Source organism: Rattus norvegicus, chromosome 8, assembly GCF_036323735.1.
Source record: "Rattus norvegicus strain BN/NHsdMcwi chromosome 8, GRCr8, whole genome shotgun sequence".
In the NCBI taxonomy this organism is placed as follows: Eukaryota; Metazoa; Chordata; class Mammalia; order Rodentia; family Muridae; genus Rattus; species Rattus norvegicus.
In genome coordinates, this window is record NC_086026.1 from 91,435,027 (window position 1) to 91,452,831 (window position 17,805).

At 37.5% G+C, this 17,805-nt stretch overlaps 1 long non-coding RNA gene across 4 annotated transcripts; it reads left to right on the forward strand.

The window, feature by feature from the left end:
• Positions 1-4,889: 4,889 nt before the first annotated feature.
• On the forward strand, positions 4,890-17,177 carry LOC108351750 (uncharacterized). Of its 4 annotated transcripts, none has more exons than XR_010054226.1 (3): positions 4,890-6,383; positions 7,311-7,394; positions 7,695-17,177. It is a non-coding gene; the product is annotated as an uncharacterized LOC108351750 (long non-coding RNA). The 4 variants fall into 4 exon arrangements; XR_010054227.1 differs by having other exon boundaries at positions 16,520-17,177; XR_010054228.1 differs by having other exon boundaries at positions 4,890-5,022; positions 6,160-6,383; positions 7,311-17,177.
• Positions 17,178-17,805: the final 628 nt, after the last annotated feature.

Sequence of the window (17,805 nt, forward strand, 5' to 3'; positions counted from 1 at the left end):
CGTGAGTTTATCCTGAGTAAACCAAAATGGGTTCACAGCCAGACACTTAGAAAACATACCAAAATGTGACACATATTTTACAATAAGCAGGATTTTGTTCTGTTAAAAAAATGCTTGTACGTCTGGTTTGAATGTTGATATCTTCAGTGTGGTTCTTTGTTCGTGTTTCCTATTTTGAAATATTGTGCTTAGCTGCTGGTGATGGTGGCATATAGCTTTAATCTCAGCAGCCCGGAGACAGAGGCAGGCCAATGTTTGTGAATTCTAGGCAAGACTGGTCTACATAGTAAGTTCCAGGCCAACTAAGGCTACACAGGGAGACCTAACTTAACAAAATTTATGTTTAAAAATACATTTTTTAGTTACCAGTGAAATATATTGTCTAAGTTTTCTACAGAAAAAGCATAAAAAATGTTTCTCAAAACAGGGGATTAATGCAGACACCACGAATTCACTAAAATTTTATTTTCATTTTGAGCATAAACTCAAAAGAAAAGTTGCACATGTCACAGAAGAAACCAACACATTTTAAAGTATCAGATTGTTCTGAATTTCTAATTTGCTGAACTGTTACAAAATACTTTATCTCACATCGCTCAACAAAATATTTTATACTTTCAATTTCAAAGCTGAAAAATGCTCTTTACATAAAGCCTTTTCCACCAGGTCATAGCATGTTTTGGTTAGTTTCATTATTGTAATAAAAAGCAAAATTATATTGTTCAATAGTTGAATATTGATATTTACCACGAAACTAGAAACTCCAGTTCTCTACAACCTTGACAAATGGGATCAAGTTAGCTCACACTCCTACCATGGCTTCAGGGCCAAGCACTGTTGCTGTTCACACATTAAGCAATGAAGCAAATATTTGTATTGGGAATCAAAAATAGCTGTTCCAAAATGGATCCTAGAACACAAAATACATGATGGCTACTTTGAAGTGTTTCTTGAAGTGCTTTAGAACCCAACAGAAACACTTCCCAATGTCATTGTAAGTTTTCTTTCACATATAAACATCAATATTTCTCCATTTTTGAAAAGTATTTCTAATGCTTCCACTTGGGTTTAAAAATCCTATTATAGTTCTCTGAGCTACATTTAGTCTGTTAAATTAGCTTTCTAGCTTTAATCAAAATATTTAGCTTAAAGTGCTAGGCAATAATGTATGTTTATTATTTTTGGAGGGGGATGATATCAGGAAAGAAAGAGCAATTAAGACATCTGGATGATGTTTTTGGGCGGGAGGGAGGAACGACTCAGTAGTTAGTGTCTGCTGCCACTATATAACCACCTTATTAAAAGAACGTCTGAGGATGAACTGCTGTAGAATTACAGTTCCAATCTTTTTGTAAGAAATTCAATAATATGTATGGAGAGGCTCCTAGGTGGAGCTGTGAAGAACCCTGTTTTGTAATTTTGTAATTTACGTAAGTAGCCAAGCCTCTCCTAACCCTGCGAATAGTGAGGACACTGAATAAGGAAGACTCACTCTAGGATGCTGAATCACAAAGGCGGACTCTGAGAAACATATCTCTCAAGCTCGAACTTAAACTCAGATTTCATCAATACTTTTAGAGTCAGTATAATTTCCAGATTCCAGATATGCAGCCAAAACCAATTCTTAAACTACTTAAGACATAGTCTTCACACTTGATGTATCAAATATGATTATACCTTAGTCATAAATGCATTAGTTCTTCCTTTGCAAACTTAGTCACAACACTGACTGATTTCATGGCATTTGCTTGGAAAGTTGCTGCTTACACATTTTTCTTCATTCTTCAAATAGTTTCTAAGCAGTTAGGCATGAGGGCCTTAGCGATGAGCAGTGTCTACTTCGGGATGTGTATTATGGGATAACCAACTGAGTATATTTTATTTAATCATGTCAAGTAAATCAAAAGTACTTTAAAAATAAAATCCTCACTTTCCGAATTCCTAAGTTGAACTTAATTGCAGAGTGAAGTAAAAACGGCTAAGTACTTAGGACCTAGCCTCTGCATAATGGCCTAGATTTTGCCTCCTTCAAAATTTTGAGTTTAAAATTTACCAGCACTATCTGTCTCTAGCCATACAAATATAAGTCGTATAATGCTTTTAATTTGGAGAAAGTTACAAGACAAATTCAGAAGACATTTCTTGATTTTTATTAAACAATGATTAAAAGATATAATGAGACTGTAATGCTAGGGAGATGGTTCAGCACTTGAGAGGCTTTGTTGCTCTTTCAGGAAACCTGAGTGAGATTAACAGGGTCCACACACAGGCCTGCAACCATATGTAACTTTAGTTTTGGGGAATTGAATGCCCTGTTCTGAATTACATGGGTACCAGATATACCTACAGCAAAATACTCGTATACATTTTTTTAAATGAGAAAGGGAATCAAAACTTGATATTGTGAATCTACAAGAGAAGAAAGTAGGTAGTACATTTGAATTTACAGACAAAGAAAAAAGTACTTTCTTTGATCATGGTTCTAGTAGTGTAGGCATTAAGATGATGCTTGATAAGTGGGATTTTTATTAAAAACACTGTGCAGCAAGAAGTATCAGCATTCTAGTGAAAAAGAAGCCTACAGAATGGAGAAAATATTGACTATATATATATATATATATATATATATATATTTGACATGGAATAAATACCTACGATAGAAGAAGAATTCAAAATAATACACATCAAGAAAACAAGCAACTTAAATTGAAATTGGAACATAGAGCTCAACAGAGATACCAAATAATGAAAAAGAAATAGCCAAAAATAACTTAAAATAAATGTCTGATATCCTTAGCTAGCAGGAAAATAAATTTAAAACTACTTTGAAATTTCATCTTATGCTACTACTGTGGATGTAAGAAAGGGAGAACATTTACTCAGTGTTGGATGGAGTGCAAACTGGTGCACTGCAAAAATCAGTGTAAAGTTATCTAAAAAGCTAAAGGTAAATCTACATTATGATCTGTCTACATCACTTCTGGGCATATTACTAAAGGACTCAATGTTCTACTGTGAGATACTTCTTCATCCATATTCATAATTGCTCTATTCACGATAGTCAAAAATGGGAACAATCTGCAAGTCCGGCAACTGATTAATCAATAAAGAAAATATGGTACATATACACAATAGGATTCTATTTAGCTAGGTATAAAAATGAATTTCACAGGTAGTTGGATAGAGCTGGAAATAATTATTTTGAATGAGGAAACTGATACCCAAAAAGACAAATGTAGAATGTTCTTCCACACATGTGGATGCTAGTTTTAAATCTTTAGGTATGTGTTTGAATTGAAGTACCCATACAAGGCAGAAAACTAGTAAGGGGCCATGGAAAGTGGGTTTCAGGGAAAATAAGATCAAACACAATAACAATGATGGAGCAGGAAGGGATAAATGGGCTTGGAGAATGGGTGGCAGAGTAGAGGAGAGAGTATGGGAAACATAACTGACACTAAGAGCCTTTGAAAATGCTGTATGGAAACTGATTATTGCAGAAGTTTCCCCAAATCTATCCATAAACACAGATAAAAGGGGTTTAAGTGGAGATACCCTATTGCAGGAAAACAGTTACACATTTGTTACAAAAAAGGCTCAAGGACAAATATAGGTTACTTCTTTTGACTTGTTGGTCAGTGGGGTTCCACAGACTCTCAAACACATTGGTTACCCCCTGTAGTAGTTTGAATAAGAATGGCGCTTCCATAGGCTTCTATGGGGGTCTTTTACCCAGTGAGTAGAACTGTTAGGAAAGGATCAGGAGGGGTGGCCTTGTTGGAGTAGGTGCAGTCTTGATGGATGAGGTGTGCTACTAGGTGTGAGCTTTGAGGTTTCAAAAGCCCATGCCAGGCCTAGACTCTCTCTGCCTTTTGCCTTTGAATCAGAATGTAAAACTCTCAGTTACTTCTCTAATCCCATGCCTGCCTACTTGCCTGGCTGCTTGCCACCACAGTTTCTGTCCTGATAATAATGGACTAGCCCACTGAAACTGTAAACAAGTCCATAGTTAAATGTCTTCTTCTATAAGTTGCCTTGGTCATTGTGTCTCTTCCTATCTATAGAACAATAAGACACCTTCAAATGACATTTGGTAGATCCTAATGCTAAAGACACTGCATATCTGAGTATGAAGAGATTAATGGATTTCTAGACTGGACAAATCAATCTAGTACAAGCCTGGAAACCTCTTCCTAGTAGCTAGCTTTCATAGTTCTGGAAGTTTCTATGTATGCTACAAGGGATGAGGGGGAGTGAAGAAAATTCAGCATAAGTCTTACCCAGCTCTGAACCCTGAGAACTACAATAATGACTGGCCTAGCAAAGGAAGTCTATTGTCTTAATAGCGACAGGAATGTTGTAAGAGTAACTAAACACTTTCTTGTTGGATTTGGTGCAAGTTCCATAAGATGGGTTCTATAAAATGTATTGCTTTTAATATAAATATAATTAGAATAGTAATCTGATGGTTGTATTTCTGTACGTTTGCTAGTCCATAGTAAGTACACAGAGAAACCAGGGTATATTTTGAGCTGCACCTCAATATATAGACAGTATTGACTTATATTAACCACCCATGTTAATATGGCTACCTCCCAACCATAATCCCACAATACTTGCATATTATTATTGACTTCACTCTTTGGGCTCCCGAAGTTTTGTCCCATGTTATTTTCTCTAATTCTCTCTTTTCTCCTCCTCATGGTTGATCTCTGAAACTCTCATTTTCATATTCTCTCTCTCTCTCTCTCCCCCTCTCTCTCTCTCTCTCTCCCTCTCTCTCTCTCTCTCTCTCTCCCTCTCTCTCTCTCTCTCTCTCTCTCCCTCTCTCTCTCTCCCTCTCTCTCTCTCCCCCCCCCTCTCTCTCTCCCCCTCTCTCTCTCTCTCCCTCCCTCTCTCTCTCTCTCTCCCCTTTTCCCTCTCTCTTTCCCCTGGCTTCTGGCTGGTGGAAGTTTCCATCCTATTCTTTTTTCAGACAAGCCATTGGATTATCAGCATTTATTGACAAGCAGAGAACGAATGGTAAGAATTATTTACATAACTCTTGAACTTGAAACAGAAGATTTTTGACCTAAGCATTATAATGACTCATTGGATTGAAACAAGATATAAAGGCAGAGAAGCAGCATTTGAATAACAGAAGGATAACCTTTACACAGTGCACAAAAGCATTATGCTTACAGGGTCCATTAACTGAACTTCAACTTACGATGAGATCATATGGCCAAGGAAGAACCGAGCACTATTATCCTGTTGAATAAATATAGTAATAAACTGCCCCCTAAATTCTTATATTTATACTCATAAAATAGAGCATCTCTCAACCCTCTTTTGAGAAGATTCACGTTTTGCACTAGAAGCAATTTCACTGTACAGAGAATAGGTGATGTACAATTCTCAGCTCTAAATGGGCCAGCTCTTTCACTAAGGTTCGAGGCCCATTATGAATAAAAAGACATAAAGATTGTAAGATCCAGAAGTGAATGTCCATGGTAAATAGTATTTTCTATACATGACAACACATGAACTCATAGCACCTGTGAAAACATGCATAAGACCTGCACAAGATCCAGCCAGTCAAAATTTTAGCATGGATCAGGAAGTTGTTCATGAAGCCCACCATTATTGAAAGAGTTATTTGTAGTGGATTGCTCTAGGAGAGGGATAGCGAGGGATTTGGGCTCTGAAAGGGTACTCATACACCACTAGGTGGTCTCACATCCATGTAGCCCTATATATCCTTAAGATATTCAATTTTCAAAAACAACAGAGAACATAAAGCCAGAAAGGAAAAGTTGAGGAATAGAAGAGGCACAGTAAGGGAAGATATGGGTATAGACTTGTACAAAATATAGCTAATATAGTCAATTAGTCAATAAGAGATGTGAATACTTGAACTTCATAATGCTGATTGGTAGAGTAATTGCATGGTCATAGCTGCAATGGAAAAGGAGAAGATATGATGTGAAGAGGTCCGTACATACTTCACTTTAAAGAAATTTGCTACAATGGAGGATAAAGAAGTGAGAACTATAGGGAAGCAAGCAAATTGGAAGGGCCTGATATGTATGAAACTCTTTGATTATGTTTTAATTTAGTTTCCTAAAGCAATTTTCCCCAAGAGACATCATTATAAGCTCTATTCATTATTTCTACTAGGAAAATATGAAAAACTGTAACCTGAACTGAAATCTTGGAAATCTATGCAGAAGGCACAGCTACCACCTCTCTGAGCTAGAACTAGTTTGTCAAGAGTTCACTGGGATTTTCCTCTCATGATTGAATAATCAATGTGAACTTCATGCTCCATGCCTTATTTTTCACTCAATTTAATTGGAATCCAATTCATTAAAAGAGGAATAAAAATTCTTAGTAATACAAAGGTAAGAATTACTGACTTTCAGGTCTTATTAGTTAGTGATAAGTAACAAAATTTTGGTGTGAAACACAAGAGAACATTTCCTTCTGGTACACCCCCAAATGCAAACCAATGTGTTCAATATATTCTTTGTCCTCATTTAAAGTGCAGTTCAAAAGTGCCAAGTACACAAATGCTTTAAACTTCTTTCTTCTACATTTTTAACACAAATTGTTAATGTTAAAACACCTTTGAAAGGTTATCATTTGGCTGTGTTTTCTAAAAGAACTCTTTGTCTAAGTGTATCAGCTGTCCTTCAACGGGAACTTAATAGCATGTCAGTAAGCCTTATACTTTTTGAGGCCATGGAGCACCCCAAAGCTGGAGAGGCACTTTGTCCCTGGAAAAATCTATGGTGTTCAGGCTTTTGTTGTTGAGGTTTTGGATTTTAGACAGTGTCCCTCTGTGTAGCTTAGACTGACCTTCAACTCTCTGTTGCTCAAACTAGCCTCACACTTGCAACCATTTTTAATCAACCTCTTGCACGTTGGGATTGCACCACCATGTCTACCTAAATAATAGGACATATAATTTCTAGTTTCAGCATTTGGATCGTATCTAGAGCCTTCAACATGCTAAGCACAAGCTCTTCCACTGAGCTACATCTTTAGTCATCTTTAGTCATGCAGTGCAGAATAATGGCTTCTGAAAACCACTTTCTCCTTTCTCTTTTACCTAAGACTGTATTTTTTCCATTAAGTTAACTGGAATGCCCAGCCAGTTATCTGATGTGTGTCTAGACACTAAAATTTAAGTTATATAAACAACAATGTAAAATAAGTTTGCTCTCCCCTTAATCAACTTAAGATTCTTTCATCTAATGAGTTCCTCTCAGCTGTGTGTTTCAGGCTGTACAAACAAGGTGTTGTGCTTGTTCTTCTTGATTTTCTAGATCCTGGGTAAAGCAGCTGAATATAATACTACAGGATGAGTATTTGAACACATTCATGCAGTGTTCACAGAGGCCAGAAGACTGGTATGTGGGCTCTGGGAATCTAACTAATAACCTCTGTAAGCATAGCAAGTTCTCCCTCCTAATCACTGAACTCCATTCCATAAAATGTCTGTTTATTTGTTACAGTAATATCTTTTCTCTATGTGTCTTATAAAGAAATAAGTCTTAGATATATGGCCCATCCTACTGTAGTATGTCTTCATCTTTAGTAACCCCAAAGACCCCCTTAAATGAAGTAGCATTTTGAGGTTCCACAAAAACATGATTTTAGGGAGATATTGTTTAACCCACCTGTGTCATCAACGAATTCTCTCCACACAGGCAATTCTAATATATACTTGTTCCAGAAATTAATGGATTACTGGAATAACAGAATGAAGAAAAGACTTATGAGATCATGCTTGACAGTGACTTCATTCTCGGTTCCTTCATCAAAGGCTTTCAGAGGCATGTAACTTTGAAACTAACATCTTTAAGTCTAAAATTTCAAAACAGTGAAGTGCAAGGGCTTGAAAACAAAATAATTATTATGAATGTTATTAGGCTTTTGAACAACATGTACAATGCCCCACTATGAAGAAAATATAGTCATCCAATCAGCTAAAAAGAGGTTAATGTGCTGAAAGCATGGATAACCGACTGGAAATGAGAGGCCTCAGCCACTGAAGCATGTACACTATTCTATCAGAAATGACACTAACTCTGCTTGTGTTTCAGACAATTCTATGAACTTCTTTGTGGCCACAAGTGTTCAAGCTCTACATTCCAAGGATAGACTAGGCAGAATTCACTGCTGACTCCTAACAAATATTTAGAAGAACTAATAACTGTTTTCTCTCTCTCTCTCTCTCTCTCTCTCTCTCTCTCTCTCTCTCTCTCAACTAGAAGAAACTAGAAGAAACTATATTCAATAAAATTTTACAAGGCAACCATTGCTCTTACACCAAAACCAGACAAAGGTGCAGCCAACAAAAAGCAGAATAAAAAAGAGAAGAAATGTGCAGGATCATAGGACAATATCCTTAAACAGGAAATAAACATGTTGTTTTGAATATGTTGTTCAAAAGCCTAATAACATTCATAATAAGTATTTTGTTTTCAAGCCCCGGCACTTCACTGTTTTGAAATTTTAGACTTAAACATGTTAGTTTACTAGTCAGCTAAACCCAAAATCATCTGGGTTCATCCTAAGTTTGCGAGGATGATCTAATGTATGAAAATCAATGAACATGATGATAATGATGTCAAACAGCTGACAATATATCCACCAGTGCAAAATGCACATTCCATAAAAATCAATTTCTCCAAAATATAAACTGAACAATAAGCTGGCCATGGTGTTGCATGCCTTTAATCCCAGCACTTAGGAGACAGAGGAAGATAAATCTCTGTAAGTTCAAAGCCAGCCTAGTCTACAAAGGAAGTTCCAAGACAGTCAGAGCTGTTACATGGAGAAATCCTGTCTCAATAAACCAACTAATCTACCAGCCAACCAACCAACCAACCCATCCAACTAACCAACCAACCCAACTAACCAACCCAACCAACAACCAACCCCCCCACCCACCAACCAACCAACCAACTTGAAGTGTCAAAGCACCCAGTGAACACATCTCACCATAATTTATTATAAACTATAATTATAAATTATAATTATAAATTATAATTATAAACTAATAACTACATAGTATACAATGAGGAGAACCTGAAAGCTCTATTGATAAGAATCAAGAATCGTGACAGGACAAAAGTGCTTATTCCCACATCTATTCAGCAGAGTTCTGGGAGTTCTATCCAGATAAATTAGGTAAGAGAAATAAATAAATGCATCCAAACAAAAAATCAAGGTCAACCTGTCACTGTGTGAAAAATGTAATTTTGTGTGAGGAAACTCACAAAAGTGTACCAAGAAAAAAATGTTATAACTAACACATTATTTCACTAAATAAATAAATTCATCTGTTTTAAGATGTAAAATCAACACACAATATAAGGAATATTGCTTTATACCAATACAATAATCTAAAAACATAGGAAACAGGAGATGCATTCCATTTTTGTAGCTATCATTTTAGCTATGCATTTACAGCTTAAAATGATTTTAAGTTCCAAGGATAAAGTGACTAAGAAGATAAAATATCTCTACAATAAAATACTGAAAAGTGAACAACTAGGAAAAGACTTCTGAAGTACATATCAAATGAGACCAAGATGAAACTCTGAATCATCAAAACCATCTTGAGTTAAAAAGAACAGTGCAGGACACATTGCAAACTTCTCTTCAAAACATAGTATAAATGTGTCATTAAGCAGCAAGACATTGGTATAAAAGAAGAAATCTACATCAGAATATATATAGCCTAGAATCCTGTATATAGTGAATGAACACATGTGTAGATACCTGCCTTTTTTGTTTGGTTTTATAGACATGGCCCTGGCTGACCAGACTAGGCTGGTTTTAAACTCAGAGATCTGCCTACTTCTGCCTAACCAGGCGGCTGAGCATAAAGGCATGTGTCACCACAGCCCAACTGACAACTGATTTTTGACAACAATGTCAAGAACATGGGTTGGATGAAAGAGAATCATTTCATCATTTCAGTTAAGGTTTCTGGGAAAATTGTTCATGCATATCCAATGAAGGAAAGTAGACACCTATTCTCATCACACACAAAGCTCAAGTCTAAATAGATTAATGATTTAAATTTTAGACTTATACTATGAAGTTATAGAAGAAAATACAGGAAAAAATTTTTAGACATTGGCATGGACAAGAATGTTCCTATCAGGACTTGACAACTTGAGAAACCAAACCAAACATAGACAGGTGGAATCACATTAAACTGAAAATCTTTCAGGCAGCAAAGAACAGTCAGGGCAGAGTATAAAACCAACAGGCAGAATGAGAGAGAACATTTTAAACGCATTTATCTGGCAGGACGTTGATATTTAGAACATATAAGGAAGCCAAGAACTGATTAATCAGAAAGCAAATACCCCAACTAAACAATGGGCATCAGACTCAAACAAGCATTTTCTAAAAGAAGATATATTTAGGCAACAGTCGCCCCCAAATGGCTGACATTACTAACCACCAGAGAACTGTAAACCAAAACCACAATGTTTAACCACATCACTCCATTCATTATCATTGACTAATACTAAAATATTAGTAGACTAAAGATAGGACGTGCCGGTGAGAATGTGGAGATAGGGGACTGTTTGAACATCCTGTTTATATTTCATGGGAATGTATGTCACTAAAGCCATTATGGAAAGTAATACTGAGTTCCATAAATGTTTAAACTAGTATGACTCGTGTGCCTAAGCAAATTCACTAGGGGGTTTATTATTCCCCCACTTCCAAAATGAGCCAGTGCGTTAGAGACATTTGCACTTCTATCTTTCCTTCAGTAAAGAGCCAAGAAAATAGAAACCACCCAAGTATCTGTCATGTAGGAACTGAGTGATATAGAATGTCCTAGTTAACCACACCTCACTTCTAACACTGTGGATGGACCAGGAAATCATTGTGCTAAGTTAATAAAAGTCAAGTGGGAAAAAGCAGTTGTACATGATCTCATTTGAGTGCAGAGTTTGAACGTGACATGATAGAAGCTGATAATAGGATGGTTACTAGAAGCCAGAGACCAGTTAGTGCTGTGGCTCTAATGTCAACATTTTACTATGATCTCATGCTTGAGCACTTTGCTCCTAAGTGATAGTTGTTATGGAAGGCTGTAGTATCTTTAGGAGGTGGCACCCAGCTAGAGAAAGTAGGTCACTGGTAGGAGAGCCTTGAGATTATCAGCTCAGCCTCAATACCTGCGTATTTTCTGCTTAACCCTATGACATCTCTGCCATTATTGCATCCATCGGCATATCTTGATAATTTGATTATTATCCCAGCTCAGAGGTTCACTGTGGGTAATATTACTGCTGACTCCTCCATTCCCCGGCAATCTGCATGGAACCTTCCTGTATTTTGAGAGCTAGCCAAAATGGAGAAAGCTGTTGGATTAGTACAGACTTTTTAATCTCTGTGTCCTGTGACCAGGTGTGTGGTCTTCAGTCACTGGGTCTAACTACCAAGTTCTCAAAAGGAAAGCAATGGCTAAAACCTGTATTGTTAGGGGGAAACAATCAAGTTTATCTCAGCTGTGAACAAAGATCAAAGATAAAACATACACAATGAAAGATATTATGTCTCCTTTCCTCAGTGCTTAAGGACAGCTGATTTTACTCAGCTCTCTATTAATTTGACACAAACTATCCATAAAAATAAACATTGTCTTTAAAATTGTTTTAATAACAGAGCAGAGCATGTATAATGCTTTAAAACATTGGCCCATGGGTTTAGCAGGGTTATTTTAATGCTTGTTTGTTTGTGCTGTAAACGTGGTTACATCATTTCTACATCACTTCTATTTGGCTGTTGAGTTTAGAATTTTGGGGGCTGAGAAAGCTAGAAATGTAAATATTTCATTTCTAGGTAAAAAGTTCTTAATATTGAATTAATTTATTTTAAGTTATTCACTGTAATTGATATCTAAAAATCTATTACAATTATATAATAATGTGTTGTTTAAATAAGGTAGTATAATGAATGGCCATCTTGAAGTATAATTTAAAATCTGTTTCTTTGCTGTCCTACTAAATAAGTGTTTTCATTAATTCCTTTCAAATTGCACAAACCTTTCACAGCTGTCTGAGCTGGCAACTGTCATTTCTGCCTTTAGCATATTCAGTTGGAAATAACTTCTTGTATAAGATTGGCTTCAAACCTTGGCTTAAAGTGATCTTTCAGAATTGCTTAGGGTTTCTGGCCATTTTCCTTTGTAGGAAAGTGGTGTTGTTAATAAGTAACCGCCATCTCAGACCACTGCCCAGGACATCAAACAAGTTAAAAATCAGCTCCGGTAGCACATAGCACATGTAATGTAGTCTTTGTGTTACCCTTTCAGGCCTGTTCCTTTTGGCACTTCATGTGACAAGCTTTATGGCTACCTGACTTGGTATTCTTTCCAATTATTAATTCTCTCTGTTAAACTCCACTAGGTGGTGAATGTAAAACGAGTGTTGATTCTCTCCAGTCTTTTCATTTTCTCAACAATAAAATATTAGTTTTCATTAAGATTGTATCACATATTCCATGCTTCAGTATGTGAAGCCCACATTTCCTACTTCCGTCCTCACAGGACGTGTGATCCCCTCCAGCAGGTTTGCTTCCTTATGTTCACAGGTGCTTCCTCCTCCTTGCCTTGCAGTGCGTGAGTGAAGGTTGATGGTGTCCCCTGGCTGGGGGCGTTGTTCTGGAAGTCTGGTTGTGCAGATTCCTCAGGCCACTCTCTTCTCAACCGGAAGACTTTTTATATTATGGCAAATAGTCTAAGTAGGAAAAAAAACATTCTTAGCTACATTTTATGGAGTTGATTTTCTTAGTTTATTTCTATTCTCTCTTGTTTTTGTATTGCTGGGGTGTCTTTTTCCTCCAGGTGAAATATGGAAACGTGTCTTCTGGTTACAGGCTTCAGTGGTGGAATGTAAATCATAAAGGGACTTGCTAGTCCTCAGTCTGTATCTTACTGGCTGTTGTGTAGTTAGCTTTGGACACCACAATATCCTGGGATGCCAGCATTCTACTTTTCACTTGGGTTTCACCCATTATTTTTGGTTCACACCTCCACTACTGAGGGAGCACAGGATGGGACTGGAGAGATGGCTCAGTGGGTGAAATGTTTGCCTGGATGAGGACGTGAGTTCCAACCATGTTGGAACCCACAGAAGGCTGACCACAGTAGTGCATGTATGTATTTCAGTGCTCCTAAGGGAACGTGGGAGGCAAAACAAGAAAATTCCCTGAAACACATGAGCCAGCTTGCATAGCTTATGGAAGCCAATAGCAAAAGAGAAAGAGAGAAAGCAAGAGAGAGAGAGAGAGAGAGAGAGAGAGAGAGAGAGAGAGAGAGAGAGAGAGATCCTTTCTACACTATGAGGACCAACATCTGAGACTCTCCTGTGGCATGAAATGTTCACTGTGACATTTGTGTGCCCCACATATGTACATATACATGTAGTAGTAAATATTAAAGAAGAAATCTATCATCCCATGCTATTGCCAGCTCTGGCAGGCCACATGGCATCTGTGGGGTATTTTCATTTAATTCAGCAAAGCATTCAACTACTAAGCTCCCAATCTCCATCCCATGCTGCCATATCTGAGCCCGGCAGCCGCCATATCTAGCCCCACATTGCTGCTGGCTACTCTCTGGCCCCAGCAGCAGCGACCTGCTTGTGACTCTCTGCTGTGAATTCTGCTCACATGCCCAGCATCTGCCCCCTGTGGTTATAGTCACAACTCCCAGTAACCTATTAAAATCAAAACTCAATAAGCTTGTAATTTACCAATCAGACTTATATCTTAAATTCTCATTCCACAAAACATCCACACAATAAACTCACAACCAATTGATAATGTTATAAACTGCCACCTAGATAAGACAAATTGTCCTATAAAAATCCACGTCTTATGAAATATTCATAACTACTCATGGCCCTTTAAGGCCACACAGAATTACGTCATCCTTCTCCTCCTCCGTCTTGGTTCTTCTTCTCCCTTCTCATCTCTCCCTCCTCTCTCCAAAACTCTGTGCCTGCCTTACTTTTTCACTGTCCAGTCACAGGCCTCGTCTTATCTCACCTGCATATAGACATCAACTGCATATACACATCACATACAAACACATATATACATAATTTAAAAAAGGATCATGTCAAAGGTAAACTTCATTAAAACCTGCCAAATTCTTGTCAGATTTGACAAACTAACACAAGAAACCATTGTCCATTGTGTGAAGGATTTATCTTGGCTCTCCACCAACTCTCCGTGTATAGGTGTTTTTGTGCTAGAGTGGCTCTGTTGAATACATATTACTGAGATTGCAGAGAAGGCAAAGCCTGAAGTATTTATTACCTAGAACTTAAAAAGAGGTGGTTGATCCCTAATCTGTATAATATGTTTGAAGATTGTCTTTATCTTAGGTGCCCAGTGATACAGCGATCCTGATACTGTACTGCAGTGCTCTCCTACAAATAAATGCCACTGGAAAGTTGAAGCTTGAGGGTGTAGTGTTAATGAAAGACTTAGTGGTATAACCAAGTCACTCAATCCTTCAATCATTTCACATACTATTCCACTCACGAGTAATCAGTAAACATAACTTTTCTCCAAAAAAAAGCTTCGTGTTAAAATACATATGTATCTGGGCTGGGATATCTAAGTAAAATGCTTGCTAAGCAAAGATGAAGTCCTGAGCTTGGATGCCAATCAAGGAAATTAGTTGGAGGAAGAGGAAGAGGAGGAGAAGGAAGAAGAAGAGGAGAAGGCAGAGGAGAAGAAGAAGGGGAAGGAGGAAGAGGAGGAAGAGAAGGCAGAGGAGAAGGGGAAGGAGGAAGAGGAGGAGGAAAAGGGGAAGGAGGAAGAGGAGGAGGAGAGGAAGAGAAAGAGGAGGAAGAAGAAACAGAAGAAGAAGAACAAATGAAGTCTATATCTGTTGCCCATTACCTCAGAAGCACATTTATTCTAATGTCTACGATTTATTGGCCAGTGAGCCTAGTTGGATTAGAGAACCTCTCTTTCAATGAGATACTCTATATCAAAAAATAAGGTGGAGGAGGATCCAAGAGAGCATTGCAATATTGATCTCTGGCCTTTACACATATACGCACACACATACACAAACACGTACAAAAATACATAACATACACACACATAATTCCTGTTGATAAGTATTTAAGATGTTAGAGGTAAATGTTTCAGTGTTTGAAACTAAGCAAAATTAAGGTTCATTTTAGATATGTTCATTGCCTGATGTTTAACCAGTCTTCATATATCCACTCATTTTCTACCTTTCTGGTGATGTTCTAGTAAAATCTTACTGTTTTTATTTTCCTATCTCCACATAATCCTTTGTTACTTTAAAACATTTCAATTTCCTGTTGCCTTTATTGTATTTGTTTTCAGGTCAGGATTTCTTGTCTGCATGGGGAAAAGAAAAATCTCCATCTAACAAGGCTATAGCACTTGCCCCTGGAATTCTAATTTCTTCCCTAACCTTGTTATTGTTTTCATCTCAAAGCAAAGCAGATAAACAATAAGTAAATAAATAAGTTGTCACCCCACCCACCCACCCCCAATTTAAGTTTCATTGTTTCCAGTTTCGAAAATAAAGGAGCTTGAGAGATCCTGACATCGAGGTTTGTTCCCTAAGTGAAACCAGGATTTGCTGCATTTGCATTCATCTTGCAAAACAGACTGCTGTGTTGCACTTGGGTAAGCTATTTAAACGCCCGGATCCAACCAAGTGTATCTATTGTTCTAGTTGATTAATACAATCTTAACGAAATCAGGGACTTTTGAGCAAGTCCCTAAATATAAAACCTATTATTTAGAAAAGAATGACCTATTTGCTTTTTGTTTTCTCGTAGCATAAAGACTAAAAAGCCAGAACAGGGTGAATGCCCTTATCCCACACGTTATATGAAGGCTGCAGTCACGTTCCAGCAGAACCTGTACCTCAGGGGATGCACCTCAGCCATTTCTAATCTTTTCTGATGAATGCTGCTACAGTTCAAGTTTCAGAATCAATTGGGGAAAAATTTGAAGTGGGGCTTCTCGTGAAGAAGTGGCAGGTCTGTTCTAGACAGGCAGGCAGTAAATCAGAGTTTTCACATTTCATTGCCTGGAACTGACTCAAACTGTCAGAATGTGGCCAGGCTTAAATCATGCAGTTAAGGAGGAGGGTGGGCAGCCTGAGTTTCGATGTCTGATACTGGTAAGTTATGCAAAGATCAGGCTCCTTGGAAAATAACCAGCCTAGAAAAGTCGGTATTAGGAAGCATGGGATGGCAAGTACACAGGTTATGGTATTAAAATAGAGTCAAATAGCTGTTAACTTGTATAAATAATAATAATAGATTGAGTTTCATTTAATCTATAATTTGGTTTAAAAAGATGCTTGCTGTATAGTTGCCAAGGATTAAATTTATATCAAGCAATAGTAATTAGACTCTGTAAATACAAATCATTTGAATGCCCGTTGTTCCTAATGGACATTTTCTCTTTCTCTTCTTCTCTTCTGATGAAGACCATGTGAGTTGAAGAGTGAAAGACCTGGAAAGCTGGTGATTCCACTGAGAAGTGTCTCCATGCTCCTGCCACATCCCGTCTTTAGAAAGAGCAGTAAATGAAACACAAAGGACTTCTAGATGTTTAAAGGGTCAGATATTTGAAGGACTCTTTTTCTTTCTGACCTGAAAAAGAAGGAAGTTGCTCTTAACCCTTTAGCCACATTGGTGGTAGCGCTGGGTGTGGGGTCATGTAAACACTCACCGAGCCTCTCAGGTCTCCTGCAGGACTTGAAGGAACTAGACAATGAGTGCAGAATTCCAATGCACTTGAGAAAAGGTTGAGGGCTAGAAAGGGGGCTGTGCATGTCAGTAAAATAAAAGGAACCAGGGATGAAGAATCAGACATAACAGCTACCTACCTATGTGAAGTTCTAAGTCAGACAGGTTGTATAGGAGATCTCCAGAAACATAACAGTTATCCTGACATTAAAAGTAATTAAAACTCTATTGTAGAGTCCAGCGACTTCTATTTGAGAAGTCCAGTGGTGACAGAAATAGTGGTGACAGAATGTTCATTGTCATTACAGAGGGGCATCTCTTATTCATTCTCGCATATTTCAGATTACCAGTAAATCATGTGGTTGGTTTGCAATATATAGAACAAATTTAAATTGTTGGAAAGTTATTAAGTCTGATTATTCTTATCAGACCTTCGCTAGCTTACGACTATTTTCAACAGATTTATTAGAAGCTGTAATTCACAAGTTAGGCTGGTAAATGTTAGGTTCAAAATGATTCCTCCAAAATTGAAGGTCTCCTTACAATGTGCTAAACAGAAGGATTTTGTAAACAGGCAAGGTATGCAGAAAGATTATTACCAGGTAAACAAAGGCCTGAAATCTGGTTTCTGTTTACTTAGAACCTCTCTTAATCCCCTTGAAGTCTCCCCTAATCTCTCCCAAAAGTCAACCTAAGGTAAGGGCATAGTTCCCATCCAATCCAACACCCTGCATCAACTCAAAGACCTCCACTGTATTGACTATAGTTAAAAAAAATGCCTCCCTTCCACGGTGTCCTCTCTCTGTTCCCTTCCTTCCACATTTTGGCTTTTTGATCCCCAACAAACAGGTTTTTTAACCCATGAAGTAGTCTAGTTCAGTGGTTTCATTGCACCCTCACTTGCAGTAAATACTAGAATTGTGTCCATGTTTGCATATAAAATGCATACACAGTTTCCTAGTATAATGGTAATAAATTAAGACAGGTTTGTAGTAGAAACATAAGTGTTTTTTTTTATTCTGTA